This window comes from Hemicordylus capensis, chromosome 12, assembly GCF_027244095.1.
Source record: "Hemicordylus capensis ecotype Gifberg chromosome 12, rHemCap1.1.pri, whole genome shotgun sequence".
Taxonomy (NCBI): domain Eukaryota; kingdom Metazoa; phylum Chordata; class Lepidosauria; order Squamata; family Cordylidae; genus Hemicordylus; species Hemicordylus capensis.
Window position 1 is genome coordinate 14,400,093 of NC_069668.1, and position 12,980 is coordinate 14,413,072.

Below are 12,980 nucleotides of genomic sequence, written 5' to 3' on the forward strand. Positions count from 1 at the left end.
GCACACAAGAGTCGCAGTGCACTTGGAGGTGCATAGGGGTCTCTGGGTTGAGCTTGCCTTGACATAAAATTGGTGGCTCAAAGTGGCTTGCCTCTTACTTAGCTGAGTGTAAAGAGCACACTTTGTTAACGGCCCTCTGTAGCAGTGAGTGGCTACTAACCGAGGCTTCTCTCCTCTTGTGTTTAGGTTTATTCCCATTTATAGGGGACCAAGTCACACTTACAAAGGTACAACGGCTGATGGCGTTTACCGGCTACGCATTTAGAATACAAGCTGCAAACGATGCCGGGGAAGGACCTTTCTCAGAAGCGTTCACCTTCAGCGCAACCAAATCTATTCCCCCTGTCGTCAAAGGTAAATAAGGTGCATCTCCCAACCCGGAGGGTGGGTTGAGCCAAGAACAGTTTTCATTGTTTCTTACGACTGAGAATAGCATGATCCCTGCTTCTAGTGTTGTGTGAGGCGGGGGCGGGCGGGGGGGGGGACTTCTCTATCCTTTTCCTCTGCACCATGCGTAACTGTAGAAGCCTCAATCATGTCCCACTTTAGCCGCCTCTTTTCCGAAATAAAACGTCCCAAACATTACAAGCCTTTGCTTGTAAGGAAGGTGCTCCAGCCCCCGATAATCTTGGTTGCCCTCTTCTGCATCTTTTCCAGCTGTACAATGTCCTTTTGCAAATTATGTATTTGTTTGTTTGATTGATTGATTGATTGATTTCTATGCCGCCCTCCCAAAAATGGCTCAGGGCTGTTTACACAGAGAAATAACAAACAAACGAGATGGATCCCGGTCCCCAAAGGACGGCAGCAGCCAGAACTGTTCACAGCATTCCAGATATGGCTACACCTTAGATTTGTAGGAGGGCGTTATAATATGAGCCGTTTTCTTCTAAACCCCCTTCCTAAGGATTCCATAGCAAGGGAAATGCCATTCTTACACTTGCCACACGCCGGGCCGGGCCTGGAAGCCCCCTACACTCATGATTTACCCAGCTGCCGTGTCAGGACAAAATTATGATGCACGTGGCCATTCACAGGTTACTTTGTTCACTCCTTTTTGTGCGTTTCTCTGTTTCGAAAGCTAACACAAAAATTGTCAAAATTCTACCGTATAGTCTTCTCACATGATAAAAAGATAGGTCAAACATCACATGATCGTGGCTTCTACTATGACTACTTTCACTGGCCTGTGGGACAAGTTGTCTTTATCAAGCACATGTTCAGCCGTGTGTGTGTGTGTGTGTGTGTGTGTCTTCATTTGTTCCTGTTGCCATGAACCAAGATCACATCCTCTTCCCCCTCTCCTGTTTCCCCACCCAGGGTAAAAAAGGATAGCCTAAGGCTGGCTGCAGTTGGTTTGATCATTGTCATGAGGATGGATGCTCAATTGCACAATTGCCATCATGTGACTCTTGCTTAAAGCTTTATGTTTTATGGATGGACCAAACTCCTGTAGCTGATGAGCCTGAAGTGACATACAGTGGCTTTGGGCTGATGATATTTTCCCCTCCCGAGAGTGATACTCGGCTGCTGCTAAGCCGGCAGAGTTTGAGCTGATGAAAAATCATGCATCCCCCCAAGGCCAGAGTGGCCACTGTGAATCTGACTAGCAGATTCAAATGGAGACATTCCAGAAAGATGGTTGAATTGGTCTTACAGTTGTCACAGAAAACAAGAATCGAGTGCCACCTTCTCTGAGTGTATCAAGTCGATCAATCTTAAACTGCTCTCTGTTTTTTTCAGCAAGGGAACCAACCACCACAACAAATATTTATATACCGCTTTTCAACAAAAATTTCCAAAGCGGTTTGTTTATTATTTTATTTATTCAATTTCTATACCGCCCTTCCAAAATTTACAGAGAGAGAGAGGCAAATGCATTAATTAATTAAGCAAGCGAGATCCCTGTCTCCAAAAGGCTCACAAAAGAAACATAAGAGAGACACCAGCAACAGTCACTGGAGGGATACTGTGCTGGGGGGTGGATAGGGCCAGTTACTCTCCCCCTGCTAAGTAAAGAGAATCACCACGTTAAAAAGGTTCTTCTTGGTCAAGCCAGATTATTCTGCAAACAGACTGCAGTGCACACGCAAACTTGTACTTATATTTACTTTGGATCATTCTGCCTCTGGGGATCAGGCCGTCTCAATGATTTTTAGCAGGAGTTTGGTAGACAGAAAGCAAAGAGGGAAGGGAGGAAATAATGGTATGGAGTTTGGGAACTGGTGAGGAGCTGGGGCAGTGGGACTGGTTGCTGGAGGCTGTGGGTGGCACTTCACCCAATGAAATCTCCATCATGGGTAGTTTCCTCATCTCTGGGGTCTGGCTGATTACCATGTTTGGGATCGGAAGGGATTGTCTCTCTGTACCCTTCCCATGTTCAGGATCAGTATCTCCCAGAGAGCAGATGCGAGAATGAAGATGAGAGGGGATGTGAGTGTACTTATCAATTTCTTTTTCAAATGTCAGCTTGGTCCTTCTGTCAGCCGGGTCTGCTTCTTATAAAATGTTTCCGCATGCCTATTATGGAGCTGAAATTTAAAGCACCTCTCTCCCGCTCACACACACACACACACACACACACACACACTTTCCTTTTTCTTTCCATTTGGCTGAGTTCTTACACCGGCTTGATCTGCCTTTCATTTATAGCGAGATTTCCATTGCAATAGCAGCTTTCAGTCACTAGTGTCTTCCTATTATTCTCATTGACGCTCAGGCCATAGTTCTGTGAAACCAAATACATCACATTTAATGTCTCCTGGAATTTTAAAAAGAAAAGGTGGAAAATCATAAACAATTGATTGCAATAGTTTTTTGCCTTCTTTGATTAAAATGTGGCATCTTTATTTTAGCACCTCGAGTGAGACCGTGAGAAGGAAACGCCTGTGAAATTACGTGGGAAACAGTATCCCCGATGAAGGGAGACCCGGTCAGTTATGTTCTGCAGATCCTGGTCGGAAGAGAATCGGAATACAAACAGGTAGGAAAAGAGTGCGACTTTACACAAAGTTAACATAACCGATTTAGAAATGTCCTTTTGCTAAGTTTCTTTTCGAGAGCCGGAAACTGCATAAACCTTAGTCTGTGGTTTACATGGGAGAGGTGGGAGAAAACAGAATGTTTGTTGTGTCTTATTCAGGAATGAGAGATTGGATCATAACAATTAAAATGCAGCCACTGTTTGGATTGGGGCAGCTTTATGTGTTAGTTTCAGATGCTATGTCTGTAGCTTCTCATCAGGACCTGTGAAGAACAATGGCTTGCTTCAGATAGCACACTGTCCGTGTTTAGGGGAAATACCAGCTGCTGTGTCAGGAGCACATATAAGACGTCTTAGGTCAGCAGAAAATATTCCACTGTACAGTGGTCCCCCTACTTACGAAATTAATCCGTTCCGAATGCACATTTGTAAGTCGAAAAGTTTGTAAGTCGAAAAGCGGTTTCCCATAGGAATGCATTGGGAACGGATGAATGCATTCCGGAGCCTAGAAAAAAGACCCAGACCCCCAGTAAGGCTTGCAAACTGCACAGGAACATTTCTTTTCAAGCATAAACAGGCAGTAAACAGGCAGGCAAGTCAAGGAAACCGCATGTAAAATTCGTAAGTCGAGGAAACCCCATCTAAAAATTTGTCAGTCGAAAAAACCGCATCTAAAACCGGATCGAAAACTGCCGTTTGTAACTCGGAAAATACTTATGTCGAGTAGTTCGTAAGTCGAGGGACCACTGTAGTACGAATGGGGACAAGAGCAATGCAAGATGCTGCCAGGGGCGTAGCCACTCTTGTGCAAAAGGGTTCAAAGAACCCAGGCCGCCAATGGTAGGAGCCGCTGAAGAAGCCCCGGGGGGGAGGGGGCGTGGCCTTGAGCCCGAGCGAGCCCTTCCCTTTCATTTCAGGCAGCGCTTGCTGCCTGAAAGCATCTCTTCAGAGGGAGAGAAAGGGGAATAGATGCTTTCAGGCAGCAAATGCTGCCTGGAAAAGATCGGCAAGTGCTCGCTGGCTCCCAGTAGCCTGGGCAGGGCAGTGGGGCACACAGACGTCAGCAGAGGGGCCACCAGTTAGGGCCGGACCCAGACCACCGCTCAGCTGGCTCCGCACCTCTATGCTACATGTGACAATGTCCTATGTTACAGCCCATATGGAATTTGTTCTGAATCCAGTGCTGACTTTTGCCTCTCCGCCCGTGTTGTGGGCAGGCTTTTTCCTTAGACATCTTCAGGCACCTGGCGTGGTTATCTGGTCAATTGTTTGTTTTGGGGGCTTTTTCTGTTCTTTTCTTGAAGCCGCTATGTGCATTTGGGGTTGTTGTTTTTAAGACTGGAAACATTGCTTGGTGGTGAAGGGAGTGGGGGAGAGTAGGGACCCATGGGGGCCATGGAGCAAGGGGGAATGATTGCCCCCTAGCTGCCAGGCTCCCCCTTGGCCAGGGCACCCCCTTGCCCCTCCTGCACCCAGCCCGGGAGTCCCCAGCCAGGGGAGGCCCAGCCAGCCATAGGAGGGATGGGAGAGGGGCCAAATGGACCCTCTCCCCGGGTCTGGCCCTGCCTCTGCCTCCGATGCCAAGAACAGGGCCCATCAACCCCGGCAGAGCCTCCCTTCCCCAGTCAGGGGTTCGTGGAGCTCCCGGGAGCGCCTTTCCCCGCCTCCTGTGCGCAGATGCCATTTATATGTCGACGCCACCCGCAGGGACTTCCTGTGCCCAAGCAGGAAGCAGCCGTGGGGTGCGGCTTTTCAAAACAGGCGGTTGAATACAGACAGCACCGTGGCGGTCGGGCAGCGGAGGAGGGAAGGAGGGGCAGGTAAAGGTAAGACCTGCCTTCCGCCTTCTCACGCCCCCGCTCTCCTCCACTCCCCAGCGCATGACATGCGTTGTGCACATCCCTGCTTTTTCCTTTCAAAAGCAGAGTTTGCTTCTATTCTGTTCCATATCTGTCCGAATGCTGTGTACTCTGCTCTTTCTTGAGCCCTTCATATAGCAATAGCACTAGCAATAGCACTTACATTTATATACCGCTTTATAGCCGGAGCTCTCTAAGTGGTTTACAATGATTTTTTAGCATATTACCCCCAACATTTCTGGGTACTCATTTTACTGACCTCAGGAGGATGGAAGGCTGAGTCAACCTTGAGCCCCTGGTCAGGATCGAACTGGCAACCTTCTGGTTACAGGGCGGCAGTTTTACCACTGCGCCACCAGGGGCTCATTTTTTTTAAAATTTTTAGCATTACATAATAATAAAGGTTATAAACAAAGCAATGTCTCTGAATAATATTTTGGATAAATCCATGATGGCTGCTACTAATCACTACACTTGTTATCAAGATGCTTACAGATTGGCTGCTTTATAATCTATTATTTCCCCTGGTATTAAAGTGAGACCGACTAGTCTGTAGTTTCCCAGATCCTTCTTTTGGAAAATAGAGACAACATTGGCCCATCATGGTTCTTGTGACACTTCACTCATATCTTCATCATGAATCCTGTGGAGACAGCGGCAGACCTGAAAGCCAGCCCTGTTGGAAACCATGGAAGAAGTGCAAGTGAGCAGTGCAAATGGTGCAAGTGTGCTCTCGTGCAACACCGCAGGAGCAGGGCTTCATGCGCGCGGCCCCTCGGAAGATTGGAAACACCAACACTGCATTGGGCAGCATGTCAACAACTGGTAGTTGCCAATTGATAGCACTCCACATAATATCCCTTAGAATCGTCGTGCGGAGGAAGTTGTCTGCAGGCTGGCTGTTTTCCGAAGGGTCTTGTTTCTGTGGGGTTTTTTGCTGCCCAGTTCTCTCTCTGATGTGCCTGATAGATTGTCCATTTCACAGCAGTGCCTGAGCCATGATAGGGCGCATTTACAGTTGCCTGCTCTCCCAGAGCAATTGCCTGCTCCTAGAGTGATGGATGCTGGAATGATTGCTTCCCATTTGCACTGGTTTCTGGCTTTGCACACCCATTTGTAGCACTGCTGATTGCATGACCATGACTGACTAATCAAATCCCTCAGATCCTTTGCAAAGTAGACCTTGCAGATTGCTTTGGGAGCCAAAATATGCAAGGGGTCATGGAAGTGCAAACTGCTAGGCTATTCCCATTTTGACACCTCCTCCGAAAGGGGCAGTGGCTGACTTACTGCACAACATTCCATGTGCCTTTTAACGCACCATGCGCACAGTGGTGCAAGAGCTCTGTTGCACACATGCAAAAATGACACAAATGTGTGCAATGGGCAACTTTTTCCAAGGGCCACCCATCATGCAACTCCGCTTGCACAAATTTGTACATTTGCAAAAGTGCTCTTGTGCAACTGTGCACACATTTTGTTAGAAGGCACATGGGACATCGTGCAGCGTGTCAGCCAATGTGTCTAGATGTTGTACCTCTGAGAATTTTCCCAAGCAAAATGCAAAGTGTATTTATTACCCGAATAGCCCTTAATGGCTTGGGTCCGGGGTATTTAAGAGAGCTCCTTCTTTGTCACAAACCCTCCTGCCTGTTAAGCTCATCTGGGGAGGTCCAGTTATGGTTCCCAGTGGCTCATTGGGTGGCTACTCAAGACTGCCCCAGGGCTTTGGAATGCACTCACTCTCAAAACCAGACCTTCTTCATCTCTGGCTGTTTTTAAAAAGACCATTAAGACACACCTGTTTTCTCTGGCTTTCAATTAATTGATTCTAAATGGTCTGTTCAATATCATTGTATCCACCTAGGGATGCACATGTCAGGTGGTATATAAATGTGATAAATAAACATGAGAGTTGGAGGCCGGCTCTTCCTGTGGAATTGTGGCTAGGTGGTAGGACAGTGTCATAGAGGATTTGGGCAAATGGGGGAGAATAGAGGAGAATTTGTGGGGCGGGGACATGGAGGAGGAAAAACCTGTATTTTGGGACGGGGAACAGAATGAGGAAAGAGGCTGTAAATAAATAGTCTGAATGCACAGGGTCTTCAATGCATCTTTTCCCTTCAGCAATTCAAAGCCCCAAAGAAAATAATCATTAAAAGGTAAACCAGCAATCCGCTTCTGAATGAAAGGGTTCTCATCTAAAGTTGCGAGTAATAAGGGAACCAGCCTTAAGATGGCTGAAACTGGCAGGAGAAGATGGTATAAAAATGTCATCCAAGACCTCTTTCCTCAAGAGCTTGTAGGCTCTACAGTCGTTAAATGGAAAGTTCTGGCCCTGATGGTGATGGGAGAAAATTCCAAAATGTCTCTTGAGTTTCCAAAACCAGGAGGCAGGAATACAAATATTCCCTAATTTATTTCATTTATTCATCTAATGATTTCCATGTTATTTCATTTATTCATCTAATGATTTCCAAGGTTGAAGGGCTGGATTGACATTTTTGATCAACGTTAGGGGTTTTGATGATCTCAGCAGGCTAGAAGACTCCGTGAGACTTGTTGCACTTCCAACCAACAAATTCTACAGAGAAAGGCTTGCTGAAATTGAGGTTAATTCTCAACATTCATTTTAGGGCGAAGATGAATTCTAGGATGTTAAGAAGGGTAACTGTGTGGGTCTTCATATCCCGTGTGAGTCTGTCTTTGCAACATGTGTGATAAACCTGCATATGAATACAACCAATATTTATATACCACTTTTCAACAAAAGTTCCCAAAGCGGTTTAATAAATATAATGGCTTGCTTGCCTCTTCTGTGTTACCTGGGGAGCCCAGTTCCCATAAACCAGACGACAAGGATGATTGAAAGAAGCAAAATCACCTTTTATTGACCCCAAAAAACCAGTGCTGATGGCTTCTCTCTGTGCCTCGTGGCTTTTCAGAGAGTTGCGCGCAGCTGCCTTTGTTTTAGGTAATTATACTTTGGCATAGTTACATAGCTGGGCGTCAACATTCAGCCCCGAGGGACCAATCGTTTCATTGGTTAACATCATTGTCCGTCATATTACAAATATTATAATCATTGCTGATTAGACAAACATTCCTTCTAGTACAATGAAGCATTTCTACTATCTTTCTCTTCTTCTCTAGCCAGATGTCCTTGAGGTGTTATTTTTGCAGGCTTTTGCTTTCAGGAGATACAAGGAAAGGGGGGGGCCCTCTTTCCACACTCTAGCTTGTCAGCAAATTTATGGTTTTACAGCTTGCAATTTGGCAAGGCAACTTACAAACCCTATTAACCATTTCTTGACCAGTGCAAACCTGAGTCCTGTCTCACACTCTTTGCGGCTGAACCATCGCCCTAAAACTTTGAGCAGTTTCTATCTCAGAAAATGGAGAATGGAACAATTACAAAGGCACTGGATTGCAAAGACACTTTCCCATTCCATGAGAACAAAGTAATTACAAAGCAGCTTTCAGAAAAGGCATTTCCCCCTCATTCCACATTCTGTACATCTGGCACTTCTCCATTCAGCCAAGCCGTTGTTTCCAGAGCTTGTCCTTTGTTTCGAGAACTCTGGCATTGCACCCTAGCCTCTCTTCTGCTCCCAGAGAGGACCCAGATAACACTGCACATTTGCAAGTGGAAATTTCTGTCACTGACTCTTTCTAAGAGTTACTTGGCGGTCTCCTTGTACTAGTGACTGCCTCCGAGTTGCCTATTCTATTCTCACCCTGGAAATTATACAAATGGCTTCGCAGAAGGAGTGCAACATGATCGCCAGCTGTGGGCCCGGCTTCCAGCAGTTTCATACCAACGTTATGCAAATAATGAGTGCTTGAAGAAAATATGCAGAGGAGTTGGTCCCTTGGGCTGCAGTTGCGGACATTGATGTGTGTGGTCCTCGGTGCTGACTGAAATGTGCATCCCTGTTTGTGAAGCAAGTTTCTAAACAACCAAAGCCTGTGTCAAGTTTAGCTGTTTGCTCTGCACCATTAGAAGAGCAAGCCCAGATCAACAGTGGACGCCTGCTGCAGCTTGGCTGCGAAGGCAGAGTGTAAAAAGGCAGTACTTTTATTCTTGTTGTGCTCTCACTTCAAATTTGCACCAATTTCTAGCTCTCCGCCAAATAGACACACAGTACAGCAGGCCTGTTGCAGACATAAGAAGAGCCCTGCTGGATCAGGCCAAAGGCCCATCCAGTCCAGCATTCTGATTCCCTCTGTGGCTAATCCGATGCCTCTGGGAAGCCTTCAAGCAGGGGTCTGCACGGACCATTTGAAGCTGAAGCAGTTTGCACCGCAAACCAAGCCTGGTTCGAGCAGACAAATTTGACTTTGAAAGCAGCAGTGCAGGGGTGGCCGTGGGGAAGGTAATCGGAGGTTCTTACTGTGCAGCCTGGCTGCCGGTGCTGTTGCTAGATCTTTCCCCTAGTTCAGCTCAGTCGCGGCTGCATCGGTGTTTAAGCAGGCTGCCCGCATGGTGCTTGTGGTGCAGTTCCTCCCCAGATGCCGCCTCCGCAGATGCGGTTGCTTGTTCCCCTTTTCCCTCTCTTGTTTCTCCTAACTTTTGGGTCGTGTCTATTAGATTGTAAAGCTAAGAAACGGGTCTATCCATGGCTGCTCGTCTTGCTGGCTGAAGGTTAACTCCAGGCATCCTGCCTCTGAGCCTGGAGGTAACCTACAGGTGAAACTCGGAAAATTAGAATAGCGTGCAAAAGTCCATTAATTTCAGTAATGCAAATTAAAAGGTGAAACTGATATATGAGATAGATGCATTACATGCAAAGCGAGATTAGTCAAGCCTTAATTGGTTATCATGGTGATGATCATGGCGTACAGCTCATGAGAACCCCAAATCCACAATCCCAGAAAATTAGAATATTGCATGGAACCAAGAAGACAAGGATGGTAGAATCGAACAATATCGGACCTCTGAAAAGTATACAGTGTACTGTGCTTGATTGGCCAGCAAACTCGCCTGACCTGACCCCATAGAGAATCTATGGGGCATTGCCGAGAGAAGGATGAGAGACATGAGACCAGAAGAGCTGAAGGCCGCTAAGGAAGCATCCTGGTCTTCCATAACACCTCCTCAGTGCCACAGGCTGAGAGCATCCATGCCACGCCGCATGGAGGCAGGAATTGCTGCCAAAGGGGCCCCAACCAAGGACTGAATACATAGGCATGCTTCTACTTTTCAGAGGTCCGATATTGTTCTCTTCTACCATCCTTGTCTTCTTGGTTCCATGTAATATTCTAATTTTCTGGGATTGTGGACTTGGGGTTTTCATGAGCTGTACGCCATGATCATCACAATTATAACCAATTAAGGCTTGACTAATCTCGCTTTGCATGTAATGCATCTATCTCATATATCAGTTTCACCTTTTAATTTGCATTACTGAAATTAATGGACTTTTGCACGCTATTCTCATTTTCCGAGTTTCACCTGTAGGTTACCTCCAGGCTCAGAGGCAGGATGCCTGGAGTTAACCTTCAGCCAACAAGACGAGCAGCCATGGATAGACCCGTTTCTTAGCTTTACAATCTAATAGACACAACCCAAAAGTTAGGAGAAACAAGAGAGGGAAGAGGAAAACAAGGAACTCCCGACTCCGGAGTTTCGTAATTGATGTTACATACAAAGGTACATAAAGTCCATGTAGAATGACTACTCGACTTACCCTGTTTCCCCGAAAGTAAGACCTAGCAGTAATTTCTGATGTACCGCTAATTGCCCTAGTGCATTTTTGGGGGCTAAAATTAATATAAGACACTGTCTTATTTTCGGGGAAACACGGTAACAGTTTTGGGATGGGGGACGGGGCTGAAATGACAGCTGACCCAGCCAGCCCAATGGATACCCAACACTGTAATCATTCCTTCTATGGAACATTTTTATGAGGAGTACCAATTGATCGCGCGGCTAATGATCATATCTGCAGGAATCAGCCAGTGAACCGTTGTATGACATGAACGTCAGCATCGCTAGCTGCTAATGTTTGCAGGAAATGCTGCTGTTAGCCACAGCAGGGGCCAGTTAGAAAAGGTGACAGTTCTAGCATCTTAATATAAAGATGACATAACCCGGAAGTGACAAAACCGTTCTGATGATACTGACCAAAAAAAAAAAAAAAGGAAAAAGACAACCAATAGCAAGAGCAATAGCACTTACATTTATCTACCGCTTTATAGCCGGAGCTCTCAAAGCGGTTTACAATGATTTAGCATATTGCCCCCAACATTCTGGGTAGTGTAAGAATTAGAAAAGGGGGGCAGGGCAACCATGACATCAAAAATCAAAACTGCGCCCAAAGTGGGAAATTGTTCTTTCCATTGTTCCGTTTTTGTGTGCAGTTGGTCACTTCGGTTAATAAGGAAACAGCAAGGAGATGGTCGTAGCAATGGCTGTGCTAACCTGAAGAAGAACTAGGTTTTTCCAGTACAAAAATAATGGTGCCTGTTGGTTTTGGGACATGCAATATTCCTCACAATACAGGTGCAGGTGTAGCCAGGAGGCCATGTAGGCAAGAATAGATGTGGCCTGAATTACTCCCGTTTGTATGCTAAAGCCATTTTGGATTGCAGTCTTCTCTCTCTCTCTCTCTCTCTCTCTGGAGTTACCCTCACAGCATGCAAGGGACATATTTAGTGACAAAACCACAAAGAGTGGAAAATAACAAGTTAGAGACGGCCAAGGCCAGGAGCTTGTGTGCATGCATACTCTTTAGAAAGAGGAACTGGATTAACCGCACTGCGCTAGCTAGTTTGCTTTGAAGGAACATCTGTGACCTGCTTGAAGACCAGTGATCTACGCCTGCACGGAAAGGCATTACCAGATATGTATAACCAAATGCAGCCTGTGTGTAGTTTCCTTTGATGCTTATTATTGGCTGAATGTTGATGCCAAAAGGGAGGAGAGAAGTCCTTATAAACTCTTGCTAGCCTGTAAGTGGGCGCGGTTCTAGGGAGATTTCTGCCGAGAGGCACCCTGTCCCGCCCGCAGCGCTGTGGTCAAATAAACTTGTCTCCTTCACCATCCGAGTGTCCGAGTATTTGAATGGTCAGTAGCAGGTAACACAGGGTCAAGAGAAGGCATTTGCATGGCGCACGCCAAATGGCTCACAGCTACGCATTCATTGCATTTTTAAGAAACGACCCAGAAAGCCTGTCTGTTCAATTTGCAGCTCTTTCTGGGGATCTGTTTACAGCTCAGTGGTGAATGTGCAAAGCAGCAAGCAACAGTCATGCAGAGAAAGTCAGCCAGCTCGGCTGTAGAGTGCTGTCCCCCTGGTCTGTAAGTGGCAACAAGCTTTGGCGTTTGTTTTCCATGGGGGAAGGAGTCGGGAGGCTCGAGGCTGCCTGAGTTGAGGGAGGAAAAGGCCTTTCTGCGAAACAGAAGCCATCAGCAAAACCCTTGTTGCCAATAAACGGACTGAAACTCTTGACTGCCTCCCAGAGCAACTAGCGGTGCTTAGTGGTGGCCGCAAGCAAGCTGGAGACCTGCCGAAAGCACTTGGTGACAAAGAGGGCGTGGGCGCTTTGCTCTCTTCACCTCCAACCCAAGCCGAGTGGCTAAAGAGATCAGGCTCTCAGGTCTGGAGAGTCAAGGTCAAGGGTGCCGTCGAGTCTGGGTCAGCTCCTGGCGACCACACAACCCTGTGGTTATCTTTGGCAAAATCCAGGAGGGGTTGGCCATGGCCTCCTCCCCTGCAGTGCGAGATGATGATGATGCCTTCCGGCATCTGCCTGTATCGCTGCTGCCCAATAAGAGGTGTTTCCCATAGTCTGGGGGAAATACCAGCCGGGATTCGAACCAGCAACCTCTGGCTTGCTAGTCAAGTCAGTAGACAGCTCTTATAACCCCTCAGAGGGAAGAGCAGGACAGTCACCAACTCTCAGCTGCAGACCTTCAAGTCTTCTTAGGGACATAGAAGGCTGCCAGATACTGAGTCCGGCCCTTGGTCCATCTCGCTCAGGGCTGTCTACCCAGACTGGCAGCGGCTTCTCCAGGGTTGCAGGCAGAGGTCTCTCTCAGCCCTCTCTTGGAGATGCTGCCAGGGAAGGAATTGGGGACCTTCGGCATGCAAGCAGGCAGATGTTCTCCCCAGAGCGGCCCCTTCCGCAAAGGG